Source organism: Thunnus albacares, chromosome 3, assembly GCF_914725855.1.
Source record: "Thunnus albacares chromosome 3, fThuAlb1.1, whole genome shotgun sequence".
Taxonomy (NCBI): Eukaryota; Metazoa; Chordata; class Actinopteri; order Scombriformes; family Scombridae; genus Thunnus; species Thunnus albacares.
Window position 1 is genome coordinate 31,358,588 of NC_058108.1, and position 17,718 is coordinate 31,376,305.

The following is a 17,718-nucleotide window of genomic DNA, read 5'->3' on the forward strand; positions in this document are numbered from 1 at the left end:
CTAACCAAGCTAACACAAACATTCACCGTGTGACGCCGGTGAATATACTCAACGTGCACTCTTACACACTGCTGGAGATGATCAATTTCAGTCCTCAAGGAGGTGATATACTGCAGGCTAGTTAAAGCTAATTAGAACTCTCCATGACCACAGTACTGCTGTACTTCACAGAAGAAATAAAACAAAAACACAGAGGACGCAATGTGCAAATCGCTCACAGAGGAAGGACAGAGAATTCCTGTCTGAATGGAGATGTAACAAAATTCAGCTTCAAACTGGTCAGTACGATTGTTTTGAGTAGAAGTGGGCTTCATGTTATAGGGACCCTAGCTACAATGCTCAGACTTACATTGTGTTAACACTAGAACTACCCATGCACCTGGCTACTGCATTTCTAATACTATAAAATGTACTCTGTTGTTGTATTACGGCATTGTCTTCACAAAGGAATGTCTGAAGTCACAAAATTAGTTTGTTTAATCATCACTTGTGTTTTGGTCTTCTTGTTTTATAATCTAAGTTTCTTTAAGAGCACTAATCACTTTGCATGGTTGTCAGTATTCAGTCTAAAATGACACTGAAAATGGGTATTAAAAGGAAATATTTGCGAGGTGTGATATTATTATAAAACAACATTCATCACATAATGAGATAACCAATGCTATTCAAATGATCAAAGTACCCTAAATACCCCAAATGTACAATAATGAACCATAATGATAACCATGAACAACCACCGCACTCATGGCAACAAAATCAACATGACAAAGTCAAGCCCACAATTTCACCTAATCAATTATTAAATAAGGCATTTCAACAATGTGTGAATAAGAGACTATCACCAAGAAACTGGAGGTAACCATTAAAGCTTTTTTTAAAATTTATAACATCATAACGTAAATATATGTTTCTCTCTTAGTGTTCCGTTCATGAAAACAGAGTAAGGCAATGGACAAATTAGACAAAATAGCCTATGAGCATTAAACAGTAACATGGCAAAACAGAAACAAATGAATAATAAATTAACTATAAATAAGTTTTACACTCAATGAATGTTTGTGAGTAGACTAAATAATTTTCATTTGAACGCTACATGTCCCTAAAAGGATTTTTTGCAGGTCATTCTCCTCTGCTCTTTTAAAAATTTAATTATGACTTGATTTAGGTGATTTGTTGACAGATCACACACTCCAACGAATGCCGTTGCCTAGAAACTTGGTATGTTAAAACACAGACTACATGGAAATAAATGCATTTCATATACGGGTAAATTTTACCCGGTGGTGGTCATAGATATGTATGTCGGTGTTTCTAATCTGGATTCATTTCCACTATTTCCACTACAATAGCGGGTGCTACACAACATTATTTTAGGAAAAGTCAAAGACCAGGGAACATGAATATTTTATTAAAACATAGTAACGTACATTGAAGAACCCCCGCGGTTCTAGCGTGAACAATCCAGAAAGCAACTATGTGTGAAGCGATGTTTTTGAGAGTCGCATGCACAGAAATGTACGAGCGAGCACATGAGTGACACCTGCTGCTGGTTTCACACTATTCCACTGACGGCGTAGTGATGTTCCTATAAAGGCAGAAAAGAAGAAGGCTGCAAACTAGCAAACATGATGAAAACAATGCAGGATTCAAAACACTCTTAAACTGGCTCTGCAAATGTTTTATAGGTAAGGAATGCACTTCTGTTGGGCTACACTATACACCAAATGTGTTTTTGGTGAGAAACCCTGAATTTAAATACATAGTAACTTACTTACATTTAAAAAAATGATGTACACACAGTTCTGTGCTTGCACTTGTGGTGCACTAAAAATTGGAAAGGCTTCAAAAGAGAGAGAGACTATAAAATCACAGGGAGGTGGTCACTGAGAGCAGGAGAAAAGAGGCAAAGACAGATGGAGGATAAACACACCAACATTTTAAGATAAGAAATGAAATGAAAGGCAGGAAAACAACACTGAAAGCAGATCGAGGAGCCATTGTACGACAGCGCCAGAAAGCAATAAAGGTGAACAGGAACAGAGAAAATAGAAAACGGAGAGAAAGAAGGAAATGCTGTAATAAGAGGGGGAGGGAGGAGCAGGGAGGGCTTTGAAAGAGAGCAGGTGAATGTGTCACACTCTTTAATGATGGTGCAGCATTTCAATTTAGCCGGAAGCACATACAAACACACACATATGTGCGATATCACAAATTCATTTCTTTCATGTCATTACTCTCTGTAACCCTTAGCATGTTCCTTTGTCAATCTGCTCTCATCATTAGCCATGTGCTACATCTTCTGTCAGTGTTGTGCGTGTCGTCGTTGCGTTCGTGCCAACAGGTTTGAAAATCAATCTGACAGCAGCAGATATGTCTTGGCACGGTGCAGCGTAACAGTAAGAGTGACAGTAATTCTGGATGACATCTGAGGAAAACTCAAACAAATGTATAGAAGGCATTCATTGTGTATTCTCATTGCATGCATGTTTGTAGTGAACAAGGCTCTGACCTTTTAAACCAAAAGCAACATGTCTTGCATGAATTAATTACGTGACATGGTTGTGATCTTGTTTTTGTTGGTAAATGTTACTATGGAGCAGCTTTTACCTCTTTACCTTGGATACTCTTGATGTCTTCTGTCCTTTTTCAGTTTGCTGACTCACAAAGACCGTCTTGTACTGTCCTTGATTCATGATTTTCTTGTTTGTTTGGGGGTTGAAGTTGAGTAAGATTAGAGGAGGCCATGACTATAACAGCTGCCCACAACACATAATCATTCTCTAAAACTGTATTTCATGTAGAGGTCTGTTCCTACCTGTTTTTTAAGACCACCTCTGTCCACTTACTGCCTGTTCCCACAATTTTTTTGTACTAAACCTGCACGCCAGCCTGTGGTATGAAAGTTTGGATTGAAAACTCATAAAACATATAAACAGACACACTAATAAAAACTCTCATCTCAAACCTGTTCTCTGGAACAACATTTAGAGCATTCAAAACCAACATCTTCCAATGAAAGCAATAATAACGAAGGTTTTTTTAGGGGATAGATCGTTGAAGGTCAGAGAAAGCTGCTTTGTAACTGGAAGATCAAAGGTTTAATCTTCAAAAAAATTAAAAGTTTCTTTCTTCGTTAAAATTTCTTTGAGTGAGACACTGAACACTGTTACCTGGTCCAGGGGATGCTACACCTCTCTGCTTTCACCTTCTGACCCATCTTGTACAATGGGATTGGAAAAGATGTGCTAAGACACACAAGTTGCCGTGTAGCAAATGCCCCATCTGAATTCCCAGTCAGAGAGATAGACGCAGACATGTCTTGTAATTGTTTACACATGTTGTGTTACCTTAGACGTCTTTTCTGGGCACATTGTCGCACAGCTTGAGCAGAAGTATCCTGGCTAAATGAGAGTCTGTGGTGATAGATGGTGGAACATCACATATTTCACTGGGAGCAGATGGAAGGAAATGCAACACCCTGCTTGGTGGTAAATGGATGATGCAATCCCCTCGCATTTTCTGCTCCATCAAACTGAAGTAGAGCATTTGAATATGCCTGTTGGTGTTAGACGGATCACTCAGAGCCTTGTGCATTCATTCATTTCGCTGTTGCGATGGGTGGAAGGCAGGGAAGAACTCTTAACAGGGCCAGCACGTATGCAGATAAACACACTCATGCTAACACCTGAAGGCAATTTCAGAGTCTCCAGACAATGGACGGAAATCAACACATCCGCAACCCAGGAAACCTGTATGAACACAGAGATAACATGCAAACTCCACACAAAACCTTCCTGCTGTGAGGCAATAACATTCAACCTCCATATGGATGACCTGGTTGTATGAAAAAAAATAGAAAGAATGGACTGATGATAATGAGCACATATGAACGGTGTATTCATTTAGGGTTGCAACTATGGATGATTTTTATTCTTCTATTGTTGGGTTGAGAGATAGTTCTGTATAATTTTTTTCTGGTATCTCCACTCAATATAATCATTCACCCTGCAAGATATCATGGCTAACCAGAGTTTGACATGAAGCAGATTTAGACCTTCCTTTTCAAGTGTCCTCTTCTGGTTGTTTGGTCTGCACCAAAGTTTGATTGTTAGCTTTCACACCAGCCATCATTGGGCCATCACTGGGCTCTTAACTTAGCTATCAGGATAACCTCCCCCACACTTTTGGGTGATGAAATCAAATCTCGGGCTGCAACAAACAATTATTTTCATTATCAATTAATCTGTCAATTCTTTTCTCAATTAATCAATTACTTAATTGGTCTATAAAATGTCAGAAAATTGTGAAAAATGTCCATCACTGTTTCCCAAAGCCAAAGGTGATGTTCTGAAATGTCTTGTTTTGTACTGACAAACCGTCCACAACTCAAAGATATGTTGTTTACTATTGTATAAACCAGAAAATATTGACATTTGAGAAGCTAGAATCAGAGAATTTGTGACTTTTCATCTTAAAAAATGACTCAAAATGATTAATTGATTATCAAAATAGTTGGCGAAGAATTTAAAAGTTGGCAACTAATCGATTAATTGACTAATCATTGCAGCTCTGCTAAATGTGCTGCTCACACTACGCTTTCTGTGTAGACACGGTGTTAGTCTGAATTAACTCTGAGCAGCATATTTTTAACATTATCATGTTATAACTGACAGAAAGGATTAATTGCTTGTGACGGATTTTGTGTCAGTCAGCTAATAGTTTCAACACTACTGTATATGGTGCATTCAAGCATTCTTACATACTGTAAGTGGATGTTTAAACAGGTTAAAAGTCCAAGTGAATTTGTTTTACTGGATTATCTGTACCTCTCTCATTATGTCATCATTTCCCTCTTTCTCTTTCTCTCCCTCCTTCCTCTTTACCTCAGTGCTCTGCAAACTGTCAACTCCCAGGGAGTGGGTGTGCGACACACTTACATAAAACCAGCATGTTACACAATTTGAATGCTCTGTGTATCTGCGTATGTGTTCATGCATGTTGCCTACATGTGGGCTGCGGGGCTAAAAGTCTTGACAGAACCTAATATAATAGGATACAGCCGATTATAGCACTGCATGTGAGTGTGTGGGTTTGTGTGAATGTGCGGGTCTGTGTCTGTGTGTGTGTTTTTACTATACATTCAAGGCTGTCAAACACAAATCCTCTGCCGGCTTTATCTGCACTGTTCTCTTTACTTTACGCCTAAGCGCTGCGTAGCCTATTAAACTATGTATAGAGCATGAATCCAAATCCTCATATCAAACAGGGTGCTTTTTAATAAACACTGTCAGAGCTGTACAGATTCCCCCTCTGAGTTGACTAACACACTGGCCTGCACTGCATGGGCGAGCGACAGCAGCACAACAATCACTCATCCCGGCCATTCAGGTGTAGGAGAGAGAGCAGAGGAGATGTTGAATGTGGTGGTGATTCAGTCTGCCATCCTGTCCTCTGTAATGACGCTCTGATTTCCTGCCTGGCTGACTTTTTCCTTACTAATTGACATTCTGATTAGGGGTGTGCCCGAATACAAAGCACAAATAGTGGGTTTTTTTACGAATATTTGTTTCATACAAATATTTTTAAAATTATTTGTTTTTGGGAAGAAAAAAACAAAACATATCAAACACCAGTGAGCAGGTCAGTTATAGTCGCTATCTCTGCTCCGCTGTTACGTCTATCATCTATGAGGGGAGTCACATCCACCTGCTACATGACGCATATTTCTTAATTTGGGCATCAATTTAATTTTCATCTTTAATTTTCTAAAATTATTAGCGTAATAAAAACAAAAACAGGATTTTTAAGCCTCTTTCCACTTTTGTTCGAATACAAATACAAATACAAATAATTTTGCTGCCTCAACAAATACAGATACAAATACTGGGTCCTCTGCACATCCCTACTCCCAGTCACCTAGCTTCCTTCCTTTTCTTACTTCTTGTTTATTTCCTACCCTTTTCCTTCCTTCCCTCACAATTATCTCACCGGTCTGACTTCCTGGCCTTCTTTCTTTCTTGCTTCCCAGTTTATTTGCTTCCTAACAATGGTCTACCTGCTCTGGCAGGCTGACTTCCCTCCCACTCATACACTACCTTCTCTCTTGCATTCCTTGCTTTCTCCCATCCTGTTTTTCTTCTGTGTATATTCACCTACTTCGTGTCCATCCTCACGTTCTCTGTTTTTTGTCAGTCGACACTTTCATTCTTTCTTTCTGGCAGCTGGTCATTCAGCTTGCTGTATACATGATTCTAACAGTATCCTGATTTCTGATCTTTGAGTCAGAACAGGCATGTCTCTGAGTCATTTTTGTTCCAAGTTAGTGTAGTTATGACATTTTGGTTTCTGGTAGCCTGGACACTTCACCATTTACCACTCTATTGATTGGTTTTACCATTTGATCTACAATAATAGAAAATGGGTCACTTGTGAATTCCCTGTATCTCAGAGAAGATTCTGTAAGAAATCATCTCTGTTGCTGTACATGAAGCCCATTGTTGTCTGCCTTATTTTCACAGGGCACTGGGCGAAATGGATAAAATCGACTATCACATTATATGTAATCATGATGTGGCATACTTTTTTTACGGATAAAATAATAATAAAGGATTGTTTATTTTTGGTAAATCAAGCAAATTGAATAACAAATCAAGTTATGGCCTTGATACAAAAATGATAAAATTCAGCCGTAAATCAATCCTGCTTATTGATTGCCCATAAGAGATACAATATAGAAGATCGTCTCATGGTACATAGTGTTCTGCCACCCAACCCAACCATACCAGCCTCTTTCTTTTCCCTACATCTGCACTGTATTCTTAACATTTTTTTCCTCCATTCAGTCCAGTGTGACTGTATACCTGCCAGCCTAACCTGCTTTACCTTTTTTTTGTGCACACATATGGTTACCTAATTCCCTTCCTCCTTCCTTCTCTCACCCCAACCCTTCCTCCCTCTTTAGTCCAGTGATGTAGTATGATGACCCTCTGCGTCTGACTATGTTGAAGGATTAGTCGCTGTAGCAAAGGTGCAGTGAATCTCACCTACAGGCCAGCTGTGTCAATACATCATTATCTGTCAGCATGAGCTTAGCAGTGTTTGTGTGTGTGTGTGCCTCTCACTTCTTGTTGGATCTATCTCTCTTTATAATCTTTCACCTTGGGACACCTCTTTATCTCTGTGCAGTTGTTTTAGGTTCCCCCCTTGCCCTCTTCATCTTCCTCTTCCTCACTTCCCCACTTATCTTCTCTTTCTTTTTATCCCTCTCTCCTTATTTTACTCTGTGTATCTCTCTCTCCCAGCAGTGTGGTTGTCATCCTTCCTTTTCCCCATTTTTTTCTCTCTGCATGGTTCCATGCACCGACACATATCTTGCACACAGAACTGCACAAATACAGTACATACAGGAATCTACATGCACATATATACGGTATATATGTTCTTCTACTTCTGTGATGTACACTCACTCACAAAATCAAAGTCAGGGCCCCCCTGTGTAATTCTAGCAATGAGTTATTTTGCCCCAGCCCTGCCGTTACTCACGAGGTATCTGTCATATCACCCCCACGCACCCTCCCCTCTCTTCACATCCATCATCTCACACCCCCGCCTCTCTCTCTCTCTCTCTCTCTCTTTCCGTCTCTCTCTTTCTTTGACTCTCACATGCACATGAATCTCACATCCGCCATCTCATCCTCTTTCATTTCATTCCTCTTGCTCCAAAGATTCTCCTGCACTGTCTTTACATCACCCACCAACCTCTCTTGTGATCCTCTCCCCCTCCATCCTTGACCTTGCACACCTCCTCCTTCCTCATCTAGCATACTCTTCCCTCTATTGTACGTGTCTGGATGTCATACTGTCAATATTCAGCTGCAGTTGATTCATTAGTGGCTGTACCTCCAAAGTATGAGCGGCGTACCCTTTTGTTTCCAGTGACTGATTTGAAATCAAAAGCCGTTGATGTCATCGTCGTACGTGTTAGGGACTGAACCCATGCCATTAGGAGTCCTGGTGGGGATGGTGACTCATTGATGTGATGAGCTGTCATTTGTTATAGCAGAGGATTGGCTTGCTTGATGAGTTCACACACTGAAAGGCAGATATTTTAAAATACAAAAGAAGAAATCAAGAGCTGGCAAGAGTTGTATCTTTATATAACAGATAGGAGATTCTTTGTGGATTTGGCTCCAGGGATGGTGATGTGGGTCTGTCGGCTGGTTGGTTGCTCGGTCAGTCCGCCACTTTGATCCAGACTGAGATATCTGCACAACTACTGCGTGGATTTCCATTTGATATTGTACATTGATTCATGTTCCCCATGGGATAAATCCTGCTGACTTTGATGATCCCCTGACTTTTCATCTAACGCCACCAGGAGGTCAAATTTTCACCTGTCCAGTGAAGTGTCGTAACCTCTGCTTGATTTATTGCCGCAAATATCTGTGTAGACATTGACTGTTCCTAGGAGATGAATCTTAATGATTTTAGTGATCCCTTGACTTTTCTTCTAGTGCAACCATTAAGTTACCATTTGTGGGTTTGGGTGAAATGATGGGTGATTTTGTGGTATTTCCAAGAAATTTGTTATAGACATGCATCATCCCTTGACTTTTTATCTAGCACCATCATTAAGTCAGAATTGATTTTGTCCAAAACACTGGTTTTATAACCAAATAGCTTCAAAACTTAACATCTCTATCAGCCTCAGCTGTACCTTGTGTCTAATACTAATAGCATTTCTTTTTCAATTTCTTTTGGCCCCAATCTGAGTCCAATTTGATACTTTTATTTAAATGTTGATCAAATATGTATTGAAATAATAAGTGAGGCCTACTAAATTTGGCAAACCTTATTTTTCACAAGCTTCTTGATCCAAATACTGAAGATCCTGGTGTTAAAATATTCAATTTATAATCTTAAATTAAGAATATAATATGATTGAAAATATAACAGGGAAAATGGCACTGTAACAATAAACCCCCAAACAGTCAGCTTTTGTCATATAAAATTACCATTACTTTTTCTTCCAGGAAGATTATGCACAGTATTTTCATACTACTTGAGGAGGCAATCTTTCCTCAACTGTAGCTCCACAGCTTTCAGAGGCCCAATATTATGTGGTAGGACATTTTTCTGATCACTTTTCTTAAGTTTAGATGTAGAGATTTCTGAATAATCCAAAATGTCACAGCTCAGTCCCTATTGAACAAGCCATCTCCACTCATCATGCTTCAAATTCAGATGAGGGAATGAAGAAGCGATATCTAAATGTTGTGTCAAGTTATATCTCAGAACAGAATTGTATTTGCATAATCAATTTGAAATGCTAATTTACTTTAATTTTGTGGCATTTGGAAAATACACATTACTACATAACCTGCCTGATTCTTTGAGTCTTGTGGCATATTAAAGCTTTTATTGTAATGCCTCTAATTACATTTCACCTCAGCCAAAATATTAATAATGGACCGGAAACATAAAAATGCAGTTCTGTTTTAAATTTTTAGTAGGTAATTGGAAAGCAGTTTTGTTTCCATAACAGGGAAAGATTCAAACAAACAGTGTCATGTCATTAAGAAGCCTCATGTCCTCTAATTATTTTTTGTTCTAAATTAAAGTTACTACAAGGAACTTTCATTTTGTGTTGATTTTAGCAGCCCATGTGGACAAAAGCGGTAGTGTTTTTCCCGGAATGAAGACTGCTTTAATTTCCCATGAGCACCACCGCCTCATGTTATAAAGATTTTGGCTGGCGTGTGCATTTGTTTCAGAAGCGGTGACAGAAATCTGCTACTTATTTTTAATACTATTTTTCTTTTTTAAACACAGCTGTCTGCAGGATGCATAGGGATGAGGTAATGTATCTATTTGTGGCTATGTAAGATTAATAATTGTCATATGACAATGGTGAATCTGAGTAAACTTTGTTTTAGTACCTTTCATACACCTAGATTAAATGTAAGGCTGCATTCGCACCAAATCCAGCTCGCTCACACACTCTTTTAAAATCAATTGGGCAGCCAACAACAAATCTAACTTTACTTTTAACGTTATCAAATGAAGAGAAATGTCCTCCCCTCATGCCACAATGCTACATGTAATGTAAACATAGGCTTTTCCGGTCTGCATGCTGTGGGTAATCTGAGGTAGTGGGCATTTAGAATAACTATATAAAAATAGCCAATCTTCTTGCTGATGGTCTTGTTTTTTTATGTAGGTCATATAGAGGCATTAGAGGAATCATGAGACTGTTTCATAACCAGTTGATAGTACCTTAAAGTAACTTTAACAGTGTAATTGTATCATTGTCGTTGTCATTTGTTTAATGTGTGTATTAGTCCCAAAACTAAACCAGACTATATTAATGAATTATAATTTATCTGGAATACATTCATGCGCATGCATCATATTAAAACAAACAAATCTTATACTGAAGAACTGTTGCATTTTCCATTTTCCACTCTTAAGTGTTTTCAGAGTCAGCAGGATGCAGATCTCCACAGAAACCTTTAAGTGGTGACCATTTCATGGTGGCCATTGTACTGTGTAGTCAAAGACATTCCCCCAGGAATGCTCACACTACTCACTGGTGTGGATCTTCATGTTATGCAAGTTTTAGCCTTGGCTGGCTTTTTTAATTGGATGGCTAAGGCAACTTTTAGAACATGTAAAAATAAGAATGCTGTTATAATTACCCAGTTTTAGCCCTATAACAGCCGTTAATGTTACTGTAGATGTATACTTTATGTTTGTAGTAGGTGTCACCGGTGGCTAGCAAATAGCCTCCCTAGTAGAGTGTATTGGGCAAATGACAGAATACTGTAAACATAGCTAAAGGTAACAGGGTTATCAAAATTAATTGGTTTTATGCAGTTTTGCATCAGCATAAGTAATGCATCAAGGAAATGGTTTATTAGAAATGTAGGTTACAGAGGTTACCAGGCCAAATCATTCATGCACTGAAATATATTAAAGGATTCACTATATTATAGGCCAACTTTATTTTCTTAATGCAAGGGAATATACTTTTGAGTCATGACAATTTTAGGAAAGACAGGAAACAACACAGCTTAAAACATGCTCTGCAAATTAGAGCCGTAACACAGCTGATCCCCCAGTTCTCCCGGTCAATGACAGTGACATATCGCTCACACTAACTAGGTTGTGTATATTTACACTCCACCTAACAGTTCTCCTGTATCTGTGGATCCTTTAACCCAGGAAGTAAAAGGGTGATTTATGGGCACGGCTTCCTGTGTCCCTCAGCACTGCAGACAGATAGTGAGACTACAGACAGATTGTGTTAGCACCAGCCTACAGAGTGCTACAGCTACTTCACAGTCTATTTTTACCAGCCATAGATCCTAACGGTCTGGTACTGTCACATCCTCTCATCTAGACTAATGGAGAACACACTGAGAACCTCACTGATGATACTTCACACACACAGTAAGAAGCATCAACTGTATGCACAGTGCACACATGCAAATGCCAACATAATAACACAGACAAATAATGTAATGGTATGGCTAGGAAAAGAGTCCAAGCATCACTTCCTTTCCATTGGGAAAAGAATGACAGCAAGGATTGATTTTGGTCCCCTTCTCTTCTCAGTGTGCACCATAGAGCTGCAATTATTAGTCGATTAATTGATTAATTGCCAACTATTTTGCAGCTTCTTAAGTGAATATTTTCTGGTTTCTTAGGCCTCTACAAAAGTAAACTGAATATCTTTGGGTTGTTGACTGTTGGTTGGAACAAAACCAGGGCCCAGTATGCAGAAATATTCAAATACACCACTTTTAGAGTAGGCGAAAATAACACATTTATACTGCATGCAAAAAATTATATGGTTTTTGCCCAAAACTGCATGAGATTAGCATAAAGTGGGAAAGTCTGTAAAGGGGAGACTTGTGGGTATCAATAGAACTCATTTTCATTCAGATATCTTGAGGTGAGAGGTCAATGGATCCCTTTGAAAATGGCCATGCCAGTTTTTCCTTTGCCAAAACTTTGCCTAACTTTGGAGTGCTATTTAGCCCCCTTCCTGACACACTATCATGGCATGGTCGGTACCAATGGATGCCTTAGGTCTTCTAGTTTCATATGAACCATCACTCTAGCTCACCCACTACAGCCTCTGAAAGACAGTAATGTCGGGCAAAGATGCCAGCATCCGTGGGGAGTTCAAGAGGTTAAAAGCTTGTATGCCTTATTCTGTTCTAACTCTGACCAACATCTCTAGAATATTGTGAGAGCCCAGGCCATATTGATTTTGGTTTTTACACATGTATGTACTCAGACAAGGAGGAACCAGCCCAAGGAGGTATTTATATATAAAAGCCAATCAATGTGAAAGTGTGAAAAACAGGATTTATTCCTAAAAAAGAAAATGTAAGTTTCAGCTTGGAAACAAAGTTTGAATGACAAGTTCTGATCAATAATAATACTTAAATACTTATATGTTGTGACCATTTCAATTTCCCCTTGAGCAGTTGAGATCTTAGGAAGATTAGATAGTAATTCATGCTTAATAGTAAGCATGAATCTGTATTGTCTGCATTTAACACCTACTTAAGTTGAGTCAAATGGGAACAACATCAAAAGCAGACTGCGGGAATTAAAGGGTTTATACTACTAAAGGGGATGATTATTTACATATATGGAGAAAAGGCGTGACCCAGGGTTCCATACTAGGATTACTGCTGATCCTAGTATGGAACCCTGGGGCATGCCTTTTGATACAGGGAGGAAGGAAAAGCAAACTGGACACATTGTGTTCCAGCTGACAAGTAATTTGAAAACCAATTTACAGCATGCCTAGATAAGCCAATATTGTAGAATCTATTCGCCAAGGTGACATGGTCATCTGTGTCAAAAGCCTTTGACATATCAATAAAAAAGAGCTGCACAATATTTTTTTACAGTCCACCAGCATGTTTCACCATTTTCTGAACCAAATAACTAATCAATTAATTGAGAAAATAATTGACAGATTAATTGATAATGAAAATAATTGTTAGTTGCAGCCCTAGTATACCACCTCTCTGGGTCCAATTATCCACTCACATTGTTTCTCTTACCACTGCTATGCTGATGATACCCAGCTCCATCTATCCTTCCTGCCAGACGGCTCTATTGTCTCTACGTAGATCTCACGTTCAACTCAATCTCTTTAAGACTGAACACCAAGTGATCCCAGCCAGTACTTCTGTTCAGCACAATGTTAATATCCAGCTCAACTCCACCTCCCTCTTGACTACTGTAATTGTCCCATTTCATAAAAAGATTGCCCACACACTGACAAAAAAAACAGAAGTAGTTCCCAGGATGCAAAAGAATCAATTCATTTCAGGTGTAAAAAGTGACACAATGAATAAATGTGACAAAAGGTTTTGGTTAGGACCATCGTCAACACAACTTATGTGACCACATGATTCTAGAGATATAAACAGTCTATAAAATTATCAGCAATGTCCAATCAGGCTGAGAGAGTTAAAAGGCAAAAAGTGTTTCACATGAGCTAATCAATGAATTGAGCTCTTTGTTCTAGCCTGTTTTGGACTGTTTATTATTATAGCCACACAAATCGAAGGGGAAAATAAAGCAAAATTAAGTCTAATGACTGACTCAGAGTCATGCTGCCACACTTAAATGATTTATTTATTTGTGTGATGGTCATAAAGAGCTCATGAAACTCACAGTGAAGTAGTTGGATATGAGCATTAGTCAAAATTGCAATGGGACCTTATTTCAGATAAAATTCCACTAGAAACAGAGGTCCTGTTTCACATCAAGGTTGGCATTAGATATGATACATGAGGCTTTCAAGTTTCAGGGTGAGGGACATGGTTCTTAGCAGCCTAAACAAACTGGAATAACTGAACAAACATGCAAAAGTTTGTGAAAATATTACCTAATAGGTTAAGTGTCAATTCAACCTTAAATTACCATTATTGTGATTGTCTTCATCCTTCCATGTGTGATGGAAGTCTGTGATCAAGATGTCTCTAATTATTGGCAGTATTGGTGTATATTTGGACATGCTGTGCACATTTACTGAGGGTGAACATGCAGGAGGAAGAAGCCCATTGATTATGGTGGCTCTTATGACCTTTAATCTAACACTGACCTCAACCAAACCCTTATATTTCCAAATTACTTCATCTCTTGAGCCCTAATTGTGAACTCAGAATATCTGCTGTGCACACTCATGCTCCCAACAGGCACACACTTATTGATTTTTTTACAACCCCTGTGAACTTTCCTCTTGAGCCGTCATCAGGCCAGATTTTTGGCCACCGTCATGCAACGGTTCTATATTCCATTCAGTATTGACTATCTAATTCTGTCCTGAGAGCTTTCTTGTTATTGAATATGTCTCTGACGGTTTTCTGTAGAGATGCACTGATCCCATATACTGCATCTGTATCAACACTGGTATTGGCCCTATCAAGCAGATCTGGCATTTGCCATGATGTGACCGATCCACTTTCTGTCAGTTTTCATCGTTAAAAAATTCTGTGTTTCCACTATCTCCACTATCTACCATACATTAATTTAGTCAAGGCGGTTTCAGTCTATTTTTAGTGCCACAGCAATGCCTGGCCTTATGTTACTTCACCTAAAAATAACTGTAATCGCAGTGAGGAATATATATTTTAAATTTAGGAAAAAGATTGCATTGTTGTTGCATTGGTACTTGGTACTGACAGATACCCAAAGTTAAGGTATTGGAATGGGTATTGGGAGACAAAAATGGATTGGTACATCCCTAGCATTGTGTTTAATTCCAGCCATTGTTGTATGCGCTTTTTTTTTTTTTTTTTACAAAAATCTTGCATTAAACGTCTAAAAACCTATATTTACTCGAGCTATCACATACACCCACTGAACTCCAAACCGTCCAAGAAATACTTCTGCTTAATAGACCTTTGTTGAAAGTGCTGCTCTCTGTGAAACTTCATCATACAGGCCAAAAAGAAAAAACCTTTGTTCCTGTCTGTATCCACATACTTACAAGAGAACAAAGATGGGATAATGCTGAAATAAGGTTGAATCAAGGTTGATGTGGTCAGATCCACAAACCTGCTTCTATTTTTTCCTCTAGATATGTCTTCCAAGTTTTTTTTAAACAGTATATTTTATTTTTCAGTGTATAAACCAGGATGCTTCTCTTTTCTCTCCACTTGAATCCCATCTTTTACTGTCTCTTCCTCTTGCCCTGTTCCACTTCAGTTCCCCTTCTCTTTCTCCTTCCATTTGTAATGGACTCAGTAAGTCCAGATGACCATTTGTTTGACCTGTCAGTGCTCCGTCATTGTGAGACGACTTAATCAGTGAAAAGTCTGCTTAAGGCATGGAGAGATGGCCAAGGGGGAGCCACTGGCATTGGTGAGAACACACACACTCAAAAGCAAGGCTTTTTACTGGAGGTTAGAGACTGCACTCGGATGCACTAAACCTCTCACATGTTCCACTTGAGTTCTTCCATTGGTCACCAGTAGCAGGTTGTGGCATTTTTTATCGGGATGTTTCTTTAAAAGAGCTTGTTGAAACCCCATTCGGACTGGATTTATTTCTCTAGAGGAGGTGGTGTGATTTTAACTGCCCTGGTCAGTGATTTTAATCCAGTCCAAAGCACGCATGTGAGTAATTTTTCACCCCACCCCGGTAATAAGTGCAGCTGAAGTTATCTACTCTTTTTCGGTGAACTTAGAACTTTTAAATCCCATCTGGAGAAAATTCTGTTGAAGTGTATCTTTATTACATAATGTTTTTTCCAAGGGAAAGAGCTGAAGTTGAAACATTTTTTGATAAACTGATAGACAGAAACTTGTTAACGCCACCATATAGGCCTATTTGGGAAGCAGAGAGAAAAATATAAAGAGAGCAAGACCCTGTAGTTTCATCAAATTGGATCATCAAGACTGGATCAGTAAGATCGTCAAAGCTTCTGTAAAGTCAACTATAGGTATGTAGGTACTGGTAATCTCTTTTGGCTAGTCCTGCTGAATGTCTATGTCTATGACAGACCATATTCTATAATTTTATGATGATTAAAACGCCGTCTTGAATGATGAGTTAAATTACAGAGGAGCAGTTACAGAGAAGCCCATTGAATATTTTATTCCCAACCTGCTGCAATGTTAATTCAGTCTAAATGGAGTTGACTTTTCCTCAACAAATTAAGGTGCAAACACACACCTATACTCACACACTCAGGTACCTGTCCCAGCCAGAAAAAGATACAGACAGGCTAAAACAGTGCAGTTGAAAGGTTGGACAGGGAGCTAAATAATTCAACAGGCTCTCCACCAGTCACCCCGATCGCCGCAGTCCTCTGTTATTGTGGAAGTCTCACTGTTTGCCACCTGCTAGACTCTGAACAGGCTGGTGCTTATATCAGCTTCCTGCTGTGTTTACCGTGTCACTACAGCCAGATTTGATGAGACATCTTTTTCTCCCCCCTCCACACTGTTTTTTTTCTCCCCCTCCCTCTGGTCTCCTCCATCCTTCTCTGTGTCATGGTTTCCCTTCTTTTTCCTTTCTTTTTTTCCCCATCTTCACCTTTTTTTCCTCACTCCTTCTCTCTCCCTCACTCTAGCCTTTAAATGGTCCAGTCTTTCCCCTCTCTCTACAGGGAAGTCTGAGTACACCACTATATTGTATAATGTCTGGCAAACTGAATGAATGCTACCCGCTGTAGCTGAACTGGTCTGTTAATTATAGAAGCCATAAAGAGAACAAGACATATTTGATATATATATATATATATATATATATATATATATATATATATATGTACTTACATAAATGTCCAGTTGCTGCTCTTTGCTCAGTACACATTCTCCCTATATATTTTTACTTTGCTGTATTAAACACTCTGCGTCTGTTTGGAAGTCTGGCACACAAGAAGTGACGTGTTTTGTGCTTCTAGTAACAGCAACAGCAGCTTGTTTGGAATAAACAGAAGCAGGACTGTGCGGTTAACATGGTTAATATGAACAGTGACAGCCAGCATGGTTGCAACACCACAAGAAAACAGTACATCATCTAAAACAACATTCTAAATGTCACAATTATGGTCAAACTCTGATCTCTAGGCGTTGTAGTTCAAAAATACCACAACAGTAACTGCCTAGCAACTAAAATGGAGTTCTAGGCCAAACTTGAGCAAACTTTTTTTCATGAAGTACTTGCATTTTGTTGTCTGCAAAGAAATTTGGCGATGATATAACTTAATGGAAGAAAATTTTTCAACACCCTGAATAGTGATAATGGGCATTTTTGCTTATGTGTTTATTTATTCTTCTTGACAATGCAGGCTAATGATAGCTTGGTGATCTAAGTTGCAACATGGGCTTGTAATCTGTAGGTGTGTGTGTGTGTGTGCACAGTCCAATTATATGCAGCACAGGGTTAACTAGCAGTTTTATCGAGGCTCGGTGTCATCAAGATCTGCTTAGTCAGATTCATGTTGGTAAAGGTTAGGACACACATGGGAAGCGGAGGAGGTTAATTACAGAGAGCAGAGAGCAGGCGGGTGGTGACGACTGTGGAGATTATTAGACGGGAGAAGGACCACTGGTTTGTAGATGACAGATTGCAGTACGCACTATAAATTGAATAAAGTAAAACCGTATAGACCAGAATTTTGGAAAATCTCTCGCAGTCCCAGTCTTGTGTCCCAGTCCCAGTGTAATAACCAAAATG

At 39.0% G+C, this 17,718-nt stretch overlaps 1 protein-coding gene across 1 annotated transcript in view; it reads left to right on the forward strand.

Moving 5' to 3' along the window:
• The first annotated feature begins 1,595 nt into the window (after positions 1–1,595).
• LOC122972464 (voltage-dependent T-type calcium channel subunit alpha-1I-like) overlaps positions 1,596–17,718 on the forward strand; it is a 222,045-nt gene continuing 205,922 nt past the window's right edge. The window contains exon 1 of the mRNA XM_044339592.1: positions 1,596–1,685. The gene's annotated coding sequence lies outside the window, so the exon portion shown is untranslated. The remainder of the gene's footprint in view (positions 1,686–17,718) is intronic.